Genomic DNA, 17,048 nt, shown 5'->3' with positions numbered 1-17,048 from the left:
CCCCTAAAAACTGCCCCCATTGCAGTGAAAGCACCTCGCATGGCTGCAGCCTCCAGTGGTGTGTGAATGTGTGTGAATGTGTGTGAATGTGTGTGAGTGTGTGTGAATGTGTGTGAATGTGTGTGAATGTGTGTGAATGTGTGTGAATGTGTGTGAATGTGTGTGAATGTGTGTGAATGTGTGTGAATGTGTGTGAATGTGTGTGAATGTGATGAGCCATGTACAGCTCTGGGGGCTGCTCTCAGCCTAAAGGACCTAATAAGGAAGTCCATTTAGTTTTTTAACATTTACAACTTTCTGCAGACTTAATCTGAAGTCAGACGATAGAATCCCACAACAGAGGAGGAAGAGGAGGAAGAGGAGGATGAGGAGGAAGAGGAGGAAGAGGAGGAAGAGGAGGGCAAAGCCAAAAAGAAGAAAGGAATAAGCTGAAGGGTAGAAGAAGGTCAGTCACTATTAGGAAGAGCTTCCATAACATCGTGTTTCATCAACAGGTGAGATCTTCAGATCTTCTCTTTCCTCCGGGCTTCATGTCCACGCTGGAACCTGGAGGTGTGATCCTGTGGTACCAGGTCCACGCTGGAACCTGGAGGTGTGATCACGTGGTACCAGGTCCACGCTGGAACCTGGAGGTGTGATCCTGTGGTACCAGGTCCACGCTGGAACCTGGAGGTGTGATCACGTGGTACCAGGTCCACGCTGGAACCTGGAGGTGTGATCACGTGGTACCAGGTCCACGCTGGAACCTGGAGGTGTGATCCTGTGGTACCAGGTCCACGCTGGAACCTGGAGGTGTGATCACGTGGTACCAGGTCCACGCTGGAACCTGGAGGTGTGATCCTGTGGTACCAGGTCCACGCTGGAACCTGGAGGTGTGATCCTGTGGTACCAGGTCCACGCTGGAACCTGGAGGTGTGATCACGTGGTACCAGGTCCACGCTGGAAGCTGGAGGTGTGATCCTGTGGTACCAGGTCCACGCTGGAAGCTGGAGGTGTGATCAAGTGGTACCAGGTCCACGCTGGAACCTGGAGGTGTGATCACGTGGTACCAGGTCCACGCTGGAAGCTGGAGGTGTGATCACGTGGTACCAGGTCCACGCTGGAAGCTGGAGGTGTGATCACGTGGTACCAGGTCCACGCTGGAAGCTGGAGGTGTGATCACGTGGTACCAGGTCCACGCTGGAAGCTGGAGGTGTGATCACGTGGTACCAGGTCCACGCTGGAAGCTGGAGGTGTGATCACGTGGTACCAGGTCCACGCTGGAAGCTGGAGGTGTGATCACGTGGTACCAGGTCCACGCTGGAACCTGGAGGTGTGATCCTGTGGTACCAGGTCCACGCTGGAACCTGGAGGTGTGATCATTTGGTACCAGGTCCACAGAGAAAAACACAACTCAGCTTTATTCTGCAGAAATACAATAAATAAACCCGCTCGTAGGTATTCAGAATATTTCTCTCAGGCAGCTGCTGCCATTGGTTTGAAAACTGGATGAACCCATTTGGTTTTTAAATTTGGCGACAACACGACTATTTGAACAGAAGAAACGGTGACTGTCATTATCCTAAAAGTTTAAACTCATCCTGTAGCTACGCAGCAGATGCTCTTTAGAACCATTTAAAATCACATGAAGGCAGTACAGCACATGTTGGATCTAATACAGGGTGTCAAACAGAAGGCCCGTGGACCAAAACCGGCTCCAATCCAGCCCAAACAAAGAGCAAACACTTGAAACAAAAAAATGAATAAAATAGATTTTTAAACAAACTATCCTATCAAACTATCAAACTATCAAACTATCAAACTATCAAACTATCAAACTATCAAACTATCAAACTATCAAACTATCAAACTATCAAACTATCAAACTATCAAACTATCAAACTATCAAACTATCAAACTATCCTATCAAACTATCAAACTATCAAACTATCAAACTATCAAACTATCAAACTATCAAACTATCAAACTATCAAACTATCAAACTATCAAACCATCCTATCAAACTATCCTCAAAGCCACGATGTCAGCAGTTTGTCCAAACATCCAGGATGCAGCAGCTGGAGAAGTTTTACACCACAAATTGAGATTGGAGTCGTTTTCTTTGGTTTTTTGAAAATGTCGACATTTTCATCCCGTATACTCTGTGCCACAACAAAGAAAAATACTTTGAAGTTTAAATGTAAAGTCAATATGGCAGTACTCCACTGGTCCGGCTCACTCAAGATGAAATGTTTAAACTCCTGATCTAACATCTCAGACTTTAGACTCTAAACATCAGAAGGTAGAAATCTCTGGTTCGATTGAAATGTTGAATAAAACAAAGCAGGAAAATATCGGTGGGACAGTCAATCTCTTCAATTTTTATTTTATCCTGTGAATTAATTCTTAATCAATAACAGACTTTTGTTGACGGGTTTTAGTTAAAGATTTTGAAAATGAAAAATACTTTTAACTCAATACAACTGATGCACTCCTCATTTTTCTATTTGAACTGCCTCACAGAGTACATCGAGTACATCAAGTCCATATTCCTTTACTAAAATGTGAAATTGTAATGAAGCCTTTAAGGCTGAAACCTGATTAACTTCCTCTAAACAATATTACACAATATGTGGAAAGAAAAGACCAAGGTTGGGTTCGCATAGCAGCAATAAGCTATTTTAAACTTCTGCAATAGGTTAGTAAATAGAGATAATTACAGATATAGTTATATATAAGGGCTTTAATATGAAAACAATGCTATTATGCACATAGGATGATTTGTTGCATAAATGATGGATTGCTTGTGCAGTTAGATTTGACCTATCGGTGGTTCAACTCTCACTCCCTCAGAAACAAGAGAGTGAGAAACAGACTGACAGTTTGTTAAATCATTGGAAACATTCACTGCGTCTCAGTTTGAAAACAAATGTATTTTTACCTTTGCAAGGCGAACAAAGCCACGCCGCTTCCACCCCGATAGAAAACAGTCCAGAGGTGCCTTTTCATGAGAGAGTGAGGCTGTTTTCAAACTCAGAACCAATTAAAAAGAGACCTCTGCTACCACAAGGCCTTGTTATCCGACGGAAAAAAAACATTTGGGCAACTTTGTATGACCTTGAAACAAAGGTGGATCTGTATGCAGTTATTAAGGAGCATCTCCAGGGCGGCCAGCACACACTGCCAGTCAGGTGAGTCTCCAGCTTTAATATAAAAACACATGAAAAGAGAGTTTAATGGACGTGTCACAGCAGTGCTGAATGTTTAGGTGTTATTGAGATATTTAGAAAAGCTGCTTCCTGGAGGAACTCCTGGAGGGAGTGCTGGAAACACCCTGCAGCCGGGGAGGATGAAATGAGGAACGTTTGGGTTGCTTCTTGTGATATACATACCTGTAGGTGAATTTTGGTTTTAAACAAACAAACAAAACTTTAGACTTAAATAAAAACTACACAAAAAAAAAGAAAAGAAAAATACACTGAATTCAAATGTATTTAATTAAAAAGTCTGAGAATGTAGTTTATAATTTGCATTTTTTTTTTACTTATTGTTCATGTAAAACCTTTGTATTTTATTTTATTTCATTCAATTTCATTTATTTAGTTTATTTGTGTATTTATGTAACAGTGGGCATCTCTCAAGTGTAATTTGATATATAAAAATAAACACATACATTTATATTCTGAAAATACAACTGTATGTGTTTCTATTATTATTATTATTATTATTATTATTATTATTGTTATTATTATTATTATTATTATTATTATTATTATTATTATTATTATTGTTATTATTAATAACAATCAACGATTAATAACAATCAACGATTAATAACACTAATATAATAATAATAATAATAATAATAATAATAATAATAATAATAATGATAATGTATTACTTTTTTTATTGCACAATAAGTTTGAAATATTAAAGAGCCTACTAGTGTTTTTCTAATTGATGTTTTATCGACATTTCTAATTGAGACCTTTAAACTGTTAAACGTTGCATCATCATGTGTTCTGAATAAGTTCGATCTGTGATAATTACCTGACTGAAGTTTTGCAGAGAAAATGTCCATCATTTTGGATCCCATCACAAATTGATGTACTATATGTATCATCGTCCTGCATTAACGACTACTCACATGTACAAGAGTAACTTCAAGAAAGAAATAAGGACTGATATCTATCCACTGTGATTAAATTAAATGTTATGGCGTGAATAATCTGTGAAATAGTGTTTATATGTGAGGATGAGTGTAATAGAGCGAGAGGTGATCAAAAGCAGCCAGCGGCTCTCTTCAGGGGGGCAAACTGATTAAACTATAGCTGATAATAAGAGTTACATCCCACCCACACACCCACTTGGGGGATTTACCAGCAAAGCTGAACTCCAATAATTCAACCAGACATGAAGGTTCCTTTTTCCTCTTTCAGGGAAACCAGGAGTGAAACCATCAATACCCAGAGGAAGAAGAGAGAGTTTGATATCAACAGATTAGTGGTCATGCTACGAGGAAGAGGGAAAGGTGATCACTTTAATACATCAATACAACAAAGTAAAGTGTTTCTGGTTCAGGAACAGAGAGGTGGGGCGTGTGAGAAACCTTCTTCTTTAAACTTGAGCCAAGTGGTTTATTTTAATGTATTTTGGATCTAATATTCTCTCAAATCATTTCGTCCCACTGTTTCTCCTTTTCTTAACATTTTAAGCACAAAGTTTTTTTTTACTGCTCCTGATCTACAAGTATTAAACAGGATAGTTTTCACTATTTTCTTTTTCTAAAGCTGTTTCTGACTCCTGCGGTGTACAAGTGGTGCAATTAAGCATAAAAACAACCTACTGCTAAATAATGACTGTAGAAAGAAGCGTTTCCTCTGTGCGTAAAACAAGCAGCCTCTTCCTCTTCGCCGAGGTATATTTAAGAAAATATAAAGTAAAGTTGTGCTGCGTTTTAATGAGTGGCGTTACTCCGCTGACCATCTGCTGAATGTCTGCACCAATACAACTGTGAAAAGTTCACAAGTGAAGCTGAGCGCAGCTTCCTGGTGAGTCAGCGGAGTGTCTGATGAAGAGGATAAAACACGTCGACGGTCACCACGGGGTTCCATCTTCTGATGGACGCCCTGTTTGCTTCTTCTTTAGTTTGTTTTCTACCTGCTTCCTCCTGACTGATCCGAGCCTCTCGTCTCCGAGGTGGTCCGACCGCCTCAGAAAGTGAAAATGACGCTCAGAGCTCCTTTTTCACCTCATATTGAAAAATAGAAATGTCATTTTCTTTTAGCCTGAAGTTGAACTGAATTCCAAATACATTTTCCTATAAGAAAGAAGTAGTACAGCTTGTATATATATATATATATATATATATATATATATATATATATATATATATATATATATATATTACACATTACACATTATCAGTGGCGTTGCTTGTATGTTTAATAGTTAATATAATGAAACGTCATCTGGAGAAGTTTACTGGAGTTTCTTGGGTTTCACTCCTCCTTCTTTTGACTTGTGGTCCTACAGCCCCGCTGCAATCAATAGAGGTGTTCAGAGAACAGCCTGAGAAGCAACCCGAGCCCCCCCCCCCCCCCCCCCCCCCCCCCCCACCCCCACTTCCCCTGACAAAATGTCCTTGGAGATTTGTAAGTTTGGCAGAAGGACTTCCCTCTCTGTCCTCTACTGGAGGTGATTCACAAAGATTTCAGATCATTGAATACATTTGAAAATGCTGATATTTCCTAACATAAATTTGTATTTGTGCATTAGATTTTTTCTTCGCCCTCGTTTTCCTGAGATATAACAGAAGAAAGGTGCTTCCTCTAAACCCCCGGCTGTATAACCGAGGGTGAAAGCTGTTTTGTCCCTTTGGAAAGGGATTCATTTCCACATGAAAAGAGAAGTTCTGTCCAATCCCTTTATACATGGCCGTTTAGTTTGCTGAACACAATGCCGGACTAACAAAAGGCAATAGCCTTTACAGTGTGAATATAATGTGCTGCACACATATAGAGCGCACATCTTTTGTTGCGTTTGCTTTTTAACAGACGTTGGACAAGACAAGACAGCGTTTGGAACACATCAGACTCGCTGTCTGACCCCTCGGGGACAAATTCCTGCATACATAGGATGAGTAGGGGAGGGGATGCATAATCTGTCAATGTTGCTTTTTTTTTTAAAACATATATATATATATATAGACTGTCCACAGGTCGGTGTGTCCCAGCGGTGTGGCCCATCTGTTTTCTCTGCTGATTCTGTACATATGTAAAACATCGGGAGCCGAGGAGAGATATGGCCTTTTATTCTTTAATGTATGCGATGCTCCTGGGCTTCAGTTATGAAGTTTCTGGTTCATGTTTTGTGTGTTCAGGCAACCTGAGCAGAGCTCAGAGGGGTTGGGAAAATGCAGCAAATAACAAGGTGGGGGTCTCTTCGGTGTACTTTAATTGTAATTGGCTGAAGTTCTGAGTTTAAAAAGAGCTTCTTTTTTTTTTTGCACTGCAGGAAGCACGAATCAACTCTGGCATGTTGGCGCCGATAAAAGTGTCTGCAGGTCATTTGTTTGATCTGAAACATTTCTTTTAATTTAATCCTTAACATCTCCATCTCCTTCAAGTTGTGGTTTGGTATTCCTTTAATGGCCGTTTGATGGTGTAAAACACTGCTTCAGTCTTTGATAGTGCATGTTGAAAGTGAGCGGCCTCCAATAGAGGGCACAGTTGACTGCATGGACACGCAGCCAGTGTGATGGGAGAAGCTAAAGCCTTGCCCAGGGTCTCATGGGAAAGAAAAAGAAAAAAAAGCAAGGATGGAAACTAAATACAAGTCGATGTACAAGAACATTTATTTTTGTGAAAGAGAATGAGTTATTTTCTTTGGTTCAAGAAAGTGAAGGACTGTTAATCTATCATTAACCCTCTGGTGTACCGAACTTAAAAGGACCTTCGTGTGGATGAAATGTGTGAATATGTTGCTTAGTAACTAACTTCCACGTACAGTCTCTCTGAAAAGCCCCAAGAATATTACCGGAGAGGCAAAAAAAAAGTAGCTTGAGTTGAATTAGAGGGAGGAGGGAGGGGGGAGGGGTAGTGGCTTCAGCAGCCCTGACAAGAATTCCTCTTCTTTTTAATGTCCTTTCTTTCCTCTCCTTTTTTCTCTCCTCCATGCCCTTGACTGAAGATTGAATGGCAGAGTTGGAGATAGATTGTTGGGCAGTTGCCTTTCATGCAGATAATGCCGTTGGATGGAGGCAAGTTTTTTGATGTGCTCCGAGTATAATAGAAGAATCAAGCCTGGACGGGGAGAGCTGATTTCGCTTGGAGAAAAGCTGTCCTCCGTGATAACTTCATCACTGCATGTGGTCAGACGTGGGGTAAATTCAGGAAGAGGATTAAAAAAAACCAAAAAAAAAACTGCCCAGTCAGAGCTGCAGTGGTCGGGGGCCCCCCATTGAGCCGAGGGGCCTGCAGACCTTAGTTTGAAGGTCTGTGATCTACCATTGGTATTGTTATTCTCTCTCTCCCTCAGAACCAAAACGACTCAAAATGTCTTTCTACCGGGATTAGTGGGCTGTTGCTTTTGTAATTAATGGAACTCCGCTATCCGGGGTATTTTCTTTAAATGCTATCATTTGAAGTCTATGAGATAGTGTCTCTTATGTTGTTTTTTTTACCCATGAATCACAAAGCTAATTCAAAATAAATGTGGTTTTGGTATTAGAGCGGGACAGAAAATGGCTCGGAGGCAAAAGTACTTACCTCTGTAACTGGAGCTCATCAAGATGAAGTTTTCACACTCTTCTTCAATTCTGTCCGTGCAATCAGCGGCTGAGGGCCTATCGAAGCCTGCGCCAGCGCGCTCACATTCTAATAAATGTTAATGTGACAGACGACGGCACCAAGTCTTTAGATTACAATAATATTTCTGAGTGCTTTGGATTGATAGACCTCAAATCGTGCATATTTATTGCATGTCGCTGCTGCAGTCGATCAGTTCCTCTCCAGATGGTGGATGGAGAGAAACAATATGAATCAAGGTTTATTCGACAGCCAGAGTAAAAAAAAAAAAAAGCCACAACATTTTAATTTGAACACTGAGTCGTTTAGGCCTTCTTGTTTATCTAACATTTTAATTAACAGCTTGAATAACCCAGAGCCGCTAGTCTTCTGTGAGAAATAACACATTTATTTACATCAGTCTGGCTTTTTCCTTTTGTCAGACTGAAGGTGAGAAATTGAGATTTGTGAGTTTGCCAATTATATGGCAGCCAGCGCGACCATAGGTAAGCTTAATGAACGGCTTCTCGGTACAGAAGAGAAAAGGAAAGAGCAGGCTGGTGGAAAAACATTAAAAATAAAGAAGAGTGGCAGGCGGGTTGAGTGGAGGAAGTCCACCTCTGCTGTTATGGTTTCAACTCAGAGAAGAACATTTCTCTAAGAGGTGGTGGTGAGCACGCTCGCCTCTCCGGTCTGGGGTTGGGAGCTCTCTCTGCAGAGTCTTCATGATCCCCCTGTGGGATTTCTACACAGAGATCGTCTGTCTGCATTTCGTCTGGCTTCAACGTCCTGCAACAGTAATGAAGAGAAGTCCATCCATCTTCTGAAGCACCTCAGGATCATGGAAGTCTGGCTATGATTCACCTTTTCCCACATTTTAGAGAAATGGACTTGGAATTGTGAGTTTGCAGGTTCAAATCCCACAGCTGACGGGTCACCTGTGGGTTGCTGAGCATGATCTCTGACTTGCTGGAGTGCTGTGATATGGCTGCACCTCGGCATCCTCGAAAAAGGATTGGTCAATGTGGAGAAAAAGGAATTCATAAAGTATGATTAGTTAGTTAAGGTAAAAAAAAACAACAAAAAAAACCAACTCCCTTTAAATGGGAAGAATCCTGCAGAACCAGGCTCAAAGGTTCTGCTGCTGTGGTTGGGGTTTGGAGAGAGAAGGATAGCACACAGACAGATTGTGGGAAGGTGTCAAACCCTGATTCGGGTGGGTGGGTGTGTGTGTGTGTGTGTGGGGGGGGTTACTGATTCAATCCAGCACAAGCAGACACAGTGGAATTCAGGTTCAGGAGTTAAACTCAGCAGTTTGTCTCAAATGCTTGTTTTTTGGAGCAGGAGAGGGAAACCATGCAATGATTGAGATGAGGTGACAGGATGGATCGAGGTCTTTCCAAACTCTTTAGAAGGTTGTTGGAATTAGTCCAACTCAAGGTCCATTAAGGTGAAAACACTCATTTGGTTTCCAGCTGTTGCGGTTTGCATGTTGCTCAACAGCCTCGGGTCAGAGTCAAGTGCGAGTTGTGTTTACACCGGTGCTGATAGGGAGGGGAGGGGAGAGGAGAGGAGAGGAGGGGAGAGGAGAGGAGAGGAGAGGAGAGGAGAGGAGAGGAGGGGAGAGGAGAGGAGAGGAGAGGAGAGGAGAGGAGGGGAGAGGAGGGGAGAGGAGGGGAGGAGAGGAGAGGAGAGGAGAGGAGAGGAGAGGAGAGGAGAGGAGGGGAGGGGAGGGGAGGAGAGGAGAGGAGGAGAGGAGGGGAGGAGAGGAGGGGAGGAGAGGAGGGGAGGGCGACGGGATGCGCAGTTTATCAGCTGACAATTGCATATCGGACAAAAGAGCAGCAGAGCGGCTGGTGAGAATCCGCAGCCTCCTCGAGTCACTTTTCCCTTTTTCAAACATCCTGCACTGCGAAACGAACCCGGTGTGAACACGGAGAGGAGGAGGAGGGGGGGGGGGGCAACTGCCTTGTTGGAAGTGTTGGCTGAGCCGAGGTCTGGAGGGAAGAGACACATTTCCCAGGGAGCTGAAGCTCTCTCTCTCTCTCTCTCTCTCTCTCTCTCTCTCTCTCTCTCTCTCTCTCCTCTCTCTCTCCACACACCGTCCGCACCGCACCGCGGCACCGGTAGCCGCGCACGGGCGCGCAGATCCATCCGAGCCGTACGTCCTGCGTGCGCATCAGCCAAGGCGCAGGGAGGAAGGAGGGAGGGATGTCCGTGGAGCTGTGGACGAATTAACACTGTGCCAAATTTACTGCGCGGAAGGCGCCTCGGTACACACGCTGCCCGTCTCTGCAAGTTTGGAGTAAAAGCGCACGGCTGGAAGTTTAAGCGCCGCCGCTCCGGACGCGTCCTGACGCGCTTCACGCAGGTCAGTGTGTCGGTACAGGCATTTTCTTTTTCTCCTGCTTCTCAGTGGATGCCGTCAGCCTTTTAAACAGCAGAATCGGCGGTCTGTTCGCGCAGTAATCGAGAATAATTTGGTCTTTATTATGATATTCTGCCTTCCTTTGACAAGATGTGGAGCTAAAAGCTGATGGTGGTTTCCAAACCTGATTTTTAACACAACAAGGAATCACATGAGCTGTTAATTCATTTTTAAATCTACACTTTTAGTGCGCGCAATTTCAAGACGTTTTTTTCCAAACCGACTTTATTATTAATACAAATGTACTTTGTAAAATGAATCATTGTAAGATTTTGGAGGCTTTGTAGTTTTACAACTGAAATTATAATGTGAAAGATAAAAAATGTCGAGGCTGTCTTCTGATTAAATTGTCCGACTTGCATTGATAGTATTGTGATGGTTCCCTGATCTAGTTCACCTTTCACCCCACGGCCCCCCTCCTCACCTCTGGACACAGACTGCCTCAGTGGGACGACTTGGCTTCAAAAGTGAATTAATCTTCATTGAAAATGCTGTTTAAAAAAAAATAAGTAAAAAAAAAAACCCTCTTATCACCTGAGGAGATAACCCGCTCAATTCAATATTAATTCAGGTAAAGATGAGCTTACACATTCACTAAACTTTGCCAAATCTGTGGTTTCACCCTGAGGATGAGGAGATGGTGAAACTTCATCAGAGCTGCTTAACGACTTTGAAAGGGGCCTCTAGGAAGGTTATGTTTGACACAGCGATTCGGAGCCTCTTGGGTCAGGTACGCTTTTCAGAAGCTGCAACCTTCAGGGCGGCGAGTTCCTGCGTCGGGAGGAAAGGTTTGCCGCTCCATGACTAAACCATGTGGAATTTCTGTTTGTTTTTTGAAAAAGTGATGCCAGTCCAGGAAAACAAAAAGCCTTCAGATATGTTTGTGAGTTTCCACCTTGCACACGCGTGTCTTCTCGGTGTAACATGGTGACTGGCGTGAGCCCGGGAGGAGCGTCGATCTGATTTCACTGGATCAGGCACAGAGCAATCTGCAAAAAAACACGCATCTGAGTCCTCCTGATAGCCCAGAAGGACGAGTATATCTGCCCAGATAAATAGATTTATGGCTATGGTCCTGAGCGCTGTTGAGATACTGCTGCAGTTTGAACCCGTTTTCTGTTTCATATTGTGCTGAATAGAAAAGTGATGCACATCTCCACTTCTTCAGGCCTCCGTCGTGAATTGTGCCGCCTGAAAGGCTGTTCTGTCCTTCAAATCACAACACACACTTCCACAAACTTGAAGGAACAGGGTTCAAGTTGCATTGTATGTAAAGTGGCAGGTGGATTGGGAGAAAGTGATTTGAAGTGATCTATATATATATATATATATATATATATATATATATATATTTTTATATTTTGTTTAGCCTTTGGCTGTGCCGGAGGCCGAATGAGAACAAACAAAGGCTGCGAACTACCAGTCAAACAGTTTGTCTTTCTTGTGCCAGCCTGTAAACGCCTCGCTGTGACACTTATTAGGTGATATTAGACACGTGCTTTAGTCACAGGGCGTCCGGACACCACAGACCCTTTGTACTATACAGGTTTTTTTAAACATTTTCTGAATATTTGAATTTCTTGCATAAGACATGTGAAGCCTTCTGGGAGTGTCACAGCCTCCGGATGGATGAAGTGTGTTGTGTTTACGCTTTTCAAAAATACAGCTGGAGTCACAATAGTGCTTGTGAATATGAGGCTCTTGTAAATATGAGGCTCTTGTGAATATGAGGCTCTTGACAGATTTTGCACAGCTGTAGAGACACCAGCAGTAACCGTGGCGATGTTAACGGTGCTATGATACGGGAGATGATTGCACATCGAACATGGAGACTCTATGAAGGCTTTAGCCTCTAAACTTTACTGCCCATACAGCCTTCCAGTCTACGCAGGTGACGGATATTTCTGCCGCAGCAAAGACATTCTTCGGGGTTTTTTTCATGCTAAGAGGCTTAAAATCATCTAATTAATTCATAAATATTAGCACTGTGTACACAACACTGATACTCCGTGTTCCTATCCTTAAGTAATTTCCCCTTTCATTATTCCTGTGGAGAATTTAATATTCTGTGAGATGAGAACTGCCTCCTTTAGGGATAATACCAGCTTGAATACTGGCCCTAAACAGTTTTATAGATTGTTAGGGGGCAATCAAGATGACTCCACTCCGTCTTTAAAAATTACTCCTGGAAGATCTGAGCGATATGGAGGGGGAGTCGATGCACAGATCCCAGCTCATAATATCTCACCTTATTACTTGTGGATGCCGACGGTGGCTCGGAGGCTGACCTTAGGAATTATAACATTTCATACGGCAAACAGCACGGCCTGTTTCAACACATCAGAGCAAACATGTGAAGGTTAATGCAGCCTGACAAACTACCCACAGTTCCCTGGGCTCGACGGATCGGTTCCATGTCATATTTACTTTACATAATTGCTGCCCTCTAATCTGTTACTATTAACACACAGCCTGCCCGGCTATTGTCTGCTGCACTCTCTCTCACCTGTTTCCTCTCGCGGTACATTTTCCTCTTTCCTCCCACGAGAGCAGCCGGACATCATGATAAATAGTCTGCGTGGAAAGTAAAGCATGCCGTGATGCATCCTTGAGGAATGTAAGGAAAACCCGGTTTGAAGGTGGAGAAATCTCCATCAGAGTGCTGTGTTTGTTTCCTTGACCTCAAATCAGACGGTTATTTAGGTTTAACGCTCTGCTGCAGCGTCCGAAGAAACGTTTACCTGCTTTTTTATTATTTATCTCTATATTATTTAACTCAAAAAACAAAAAAGTAATTTGTGGCTGATGCAAGTTTCCAGATTATTGCTGAAAGTCACCTCGGATTTGGGAGGGAGGAGATTGCATGCTCTTGAAATGTGCTTAGAGAAGGGATATTTAGTGACAGCACTTGATGCATTACCACTGTGGTCCTTAACTACATTGTACGCTGCACAAGAGAGAGGGGGGTGGGCAAAAGCTCTGTAAAAGAAAACAACCACATGACGTCGACGTTGGAGGGTTTACAGACTGGATGTGCTCTTACGCTAAATGGCAGGTTGATTTTTTTCATGAATTGGATTTAACAATTAAAATAGAAGCTTCTGAAGGAGCTTAAAGAGATAAGGATATAAATTAGGTGTTATAATAACCTAAAGATGATTTTCTTTTGTATTTTTCTCCTTGAATATCTCTGTATAATGCAATACCTGGTACTGCGTTTTGATTGGAAGGAAATGGAAACAGCTGATGGAGTCGGACTACCACTCCAACATCATCTCTAGCTGTTAAAACAAATACACCCATGCTGGTAATTGTGCCAGCGGTGTATGGGTTACTTCAAGAAGTCAAGAAAAAGGTAATGTCCGAGGTTGACGGTTTTTGTTTTTTTGGGGCTCCGCGGCCAAAGCTGGCCGAGATGAAAGCCACCGGCGATTAGCGGCGGGATCCCGTCCTGCTGGTCCAGCTCTGGGAGCAAGAACCACTTCACACTGTTGTAACCTACAGATTAACATTTATGGCTCAGCAGGCTCCGCTAGACTTTCTGGGTCAAGACCAAGTGGCAAGATTGAGGAGTGGGTTTGACTTTGTAACAGTACAAGTCTCTCCGCAGGCTTCCGGGCCGAGCCTGGTGGGCAGAGCCCGACAGGAATGTGCTCAGTTGTGTCACAGGGAGAATAAAATCGAAAATGTGTTGTGCTCCCTGCTTGTGAAAATTGCTCTAAGTGAATGCCTCCGTGGCGTCTTGGTTTTTTTTGTGGAAAAACAGACATTACATACGAGGGGATTGAATGTGTTGTGTTCCATATTTAATGGACGTCATGCGGCGAACAATGACGTTATCGCGCTGGAAACTTTTGTTTCTTCCCAAATTTGAGTCTTGTCTTCTTCCGCCGTTACGTTGTACTCCCACAAAGCCGCTCTCCCAGAATAACTCCAAACCCTCTGGTCTTTCGTGGCCTTCCGGACAGCCCGGTGGGAAGTTGGGCGTCAGCTATGCTCGTCGATGGAGCTGCTTGATGGCCTCAATAATTCAGTTGCCGCGACCTCTGTGACGCCGAAAGCCTCGGGTCTGGTGGGTGACGGCGAGCGATGGCGTGGACAACAAGCGGAGGCGCCGGTTCACGTGGAGAGCCACACTGTATTTTTTTTATCACCAGCAGGGTGAAAAAGAAGAAGAAAATCTTGAATGCAGGACCATTGGAGAGTGTAGGACTGGTGCCTGAGACTCAGTGTAATGGTATACAGGTCAGCAGTCTTTTGACTTCCAGTGGAGAGCAGTGTGGATTCAGGAGTCGGGCTCAGCCAATCGCTACAGGCCTCACTCTCCGAGTTTCACCCCTGGAAGTGGAGAAAACCAAGGCAATGTGGTGAATTTTCAGATTGATGTTTCTTTTATAAGGTCTGCAGTCTCTCAGTATTCCGATAGTGTGCCATCATGACCTACATACTCCTTAAAACGCTGACAACTTGAGAATAAAACCCTCCAGTTTCTTTATGTATTGTGTGGTTTTTATGTGGCTCAATATGCCCAAAGAGAAAACACACTATATTATTCTCTGTAAAGTGTAAAAATCCTGCTCAGGGTGCGCTCACTATTTGTACCTAGTCCTAATTTCACACTGTTGAAGTAAGCATATTGATTAATTTTAGAACTGGTTATGATGTGCAACTGCAACAGCTCGCCAAAGTCTCCATTTGGGCCCAATTGATATTATCCAGCAGTCGCAGCAGCAGCAGTCGCAGCAGCAGCAGTCAAGTATTGCCTTTCCATTGCACTATTCAGCATTGAAGCTTTTCCTCAGACTCTTCAGTTGTCTGTCACTATTATACGAGTGCTCAGTATATTCCACCTCTCCCGCTCTCTCTCTCTGCACATGCTAAAAGAAGGAAGGGTAGTTTGTTGTACACTCGTGTGAGATGCATTTGAATGACACACAATGTCAGCACTTTCGAATACGTCTCAGCTTTTGAATTTTTATCTGCGGGTTCGTATGTTCCCGGCATTTCAAAATGTAGTTTGAGTAATGATTTTCAGCCACTCTGTGACGGGGTACAGTGCTCTCACAGATGTCCAGATTACACCGTCTGACCACTGTTTGATTGAGGATTTGTAATTAGACGGACGTGGCCGTCCAAATAAATAAGACGCCTGTACGGTAATCATTTCTTTCTCTCTTCAGTATCAGTCGAGGTCTCAGACCCATTTCCTTTTGTTTACCGGCTTCATTGTGTACAGATATGGTTTGAATTTCATTCTTTCAATCACCCTCTGCGGCGTTGTGATTGCTCCGTTGCTTCATTACAATGCAGCCTGAGTATCGCTGCAATTTAATTTATTTCCGTGACAGTGGGTCGATGGTGGATTTGTCTTTAAATTGCCACAGGTCTGCGGAGCTGTTTGTTTTGCACACCGTGGAGTCGATTCATTGTGAGAAAGCATCAGATGACAATTGTTGACAGTGTCTTGCAAGCTTCTCAATTAAGTGACTGTACAGTACATGAACACCATTACTTCCTTAGATCCCCATTGTGAGATAACGCTGCAGCGATGCCACTGAGGAAAAAAAAAAGAAGTGTGACTCATTGAATTAAGACCATCTGGTGTAATTGGGTGTGTGATATGGAGGGGAGCACCTATTTTGATAAGAGCTCGGTTCAATACTTACAGATAAACGGTGCAGTCTGTATGTATGAATTTGCTGAATAACTGTTATTACCGTTTCAGATACGGAGATACTGCACAGGAAATATTATGAACCCGGTTTTGTTTGGGGGGGTTTTGCATTTTTTTTATATTCCAATTGTCCACACCAAGCAATTACATTTCAAAAATGAATTTGGCTGTGCTTGCGATTTTTCTCACCAAGCATTCAATGAATATATAACTCACGAGATGGTGAAGGGTTATTTGAGGGATTTGTAAACATTCCCGCTCAGCTTATTATGTCGTTTCCAGGGACTGGCACATGCCTCTTCTTTTATTTATTTTTTATTATTTAATTCTGACACACACAAAAAGGGACAATAAAATGTTTTGGATTAGAGATGTTGACCGCTATGATTTACCAGAGACTGACAAGAGAAATAAGAAAACAAAACACCTCGAGTTCAGCTCAGCTTTTTTTTTTTCATTTGTTTTTTATAGTCACAGTGGCTTTGTTTGTCTTTTTAAATGTGCCGCAACGATGAGGGATGCAGCCTGGAGCTCCATGTCCGTGGAATAATCTGAAGTGGCTGTATCAGAGATTTGCATCACTTTACTCCACTTGTGAATATTCTGCATCAGAGACGCTGCATGGAGCCGAGTTTCATCATCTTCCCTGAGAGTCTTTCTCGATGCATTCGCCTCATCCATCACCTCGTATACTAAGGACATAGCTGCCACGACAATTTAATTGCTGGTAAATTCTGTAATGATTGTGTTTACTCTTCTTTCTCAGTGGAAATCAGGAATTATAGTAATAAAGACTTACATTTATTTATACAACTTTGAAAGTTGGCACTGTTAATTGAGACAAAGTTTGCCTAAAGAAGGAAAAACTGATAATCCTCACAAGGATGCATGCATTTTTGAGGTAACAGTCCCACACTTCATGTTGCGGCGGGGGGATTTAGGCACTGAGCCTCGATAAAGAACGAACACAATCTGGTTCAGATGGCATCCAGAATTCACAGAGTCTGGGCATCGGCGCTACAGACAAACACTTCTGTGTCTCCAAAATCACTGGTGTCAGGGGGAAACAGGCAGCATCTGATGGAACACTGCCCTGGTTCTCCCTCTCCTCGCCTCCGAGCGCCGGGAGGCAGCAAAAAAAAAGGGGAAGGAGAACTGAAGAGAAACTGAAAGAGGAGAG

The sequence above is a fragment of the Lipophrys pholis genome (assembly GCF_963383615.2).
Source record: "Lipophrys pholis genome assembly, chromosome: 6".
In the NCBI taxonomy this organism is placed as follows: domain Eukaryota; kingdom Metazoa; phylum Chordata; class Actinopteri; order Blenniiformes; family Blenniidae; genus Lipophrys; species Lipophrys pholis.
The sequence above is the reverse complement of the archived record's forward strand: the minus strand, read 5'-3'. Positions refer to the sequence as shown.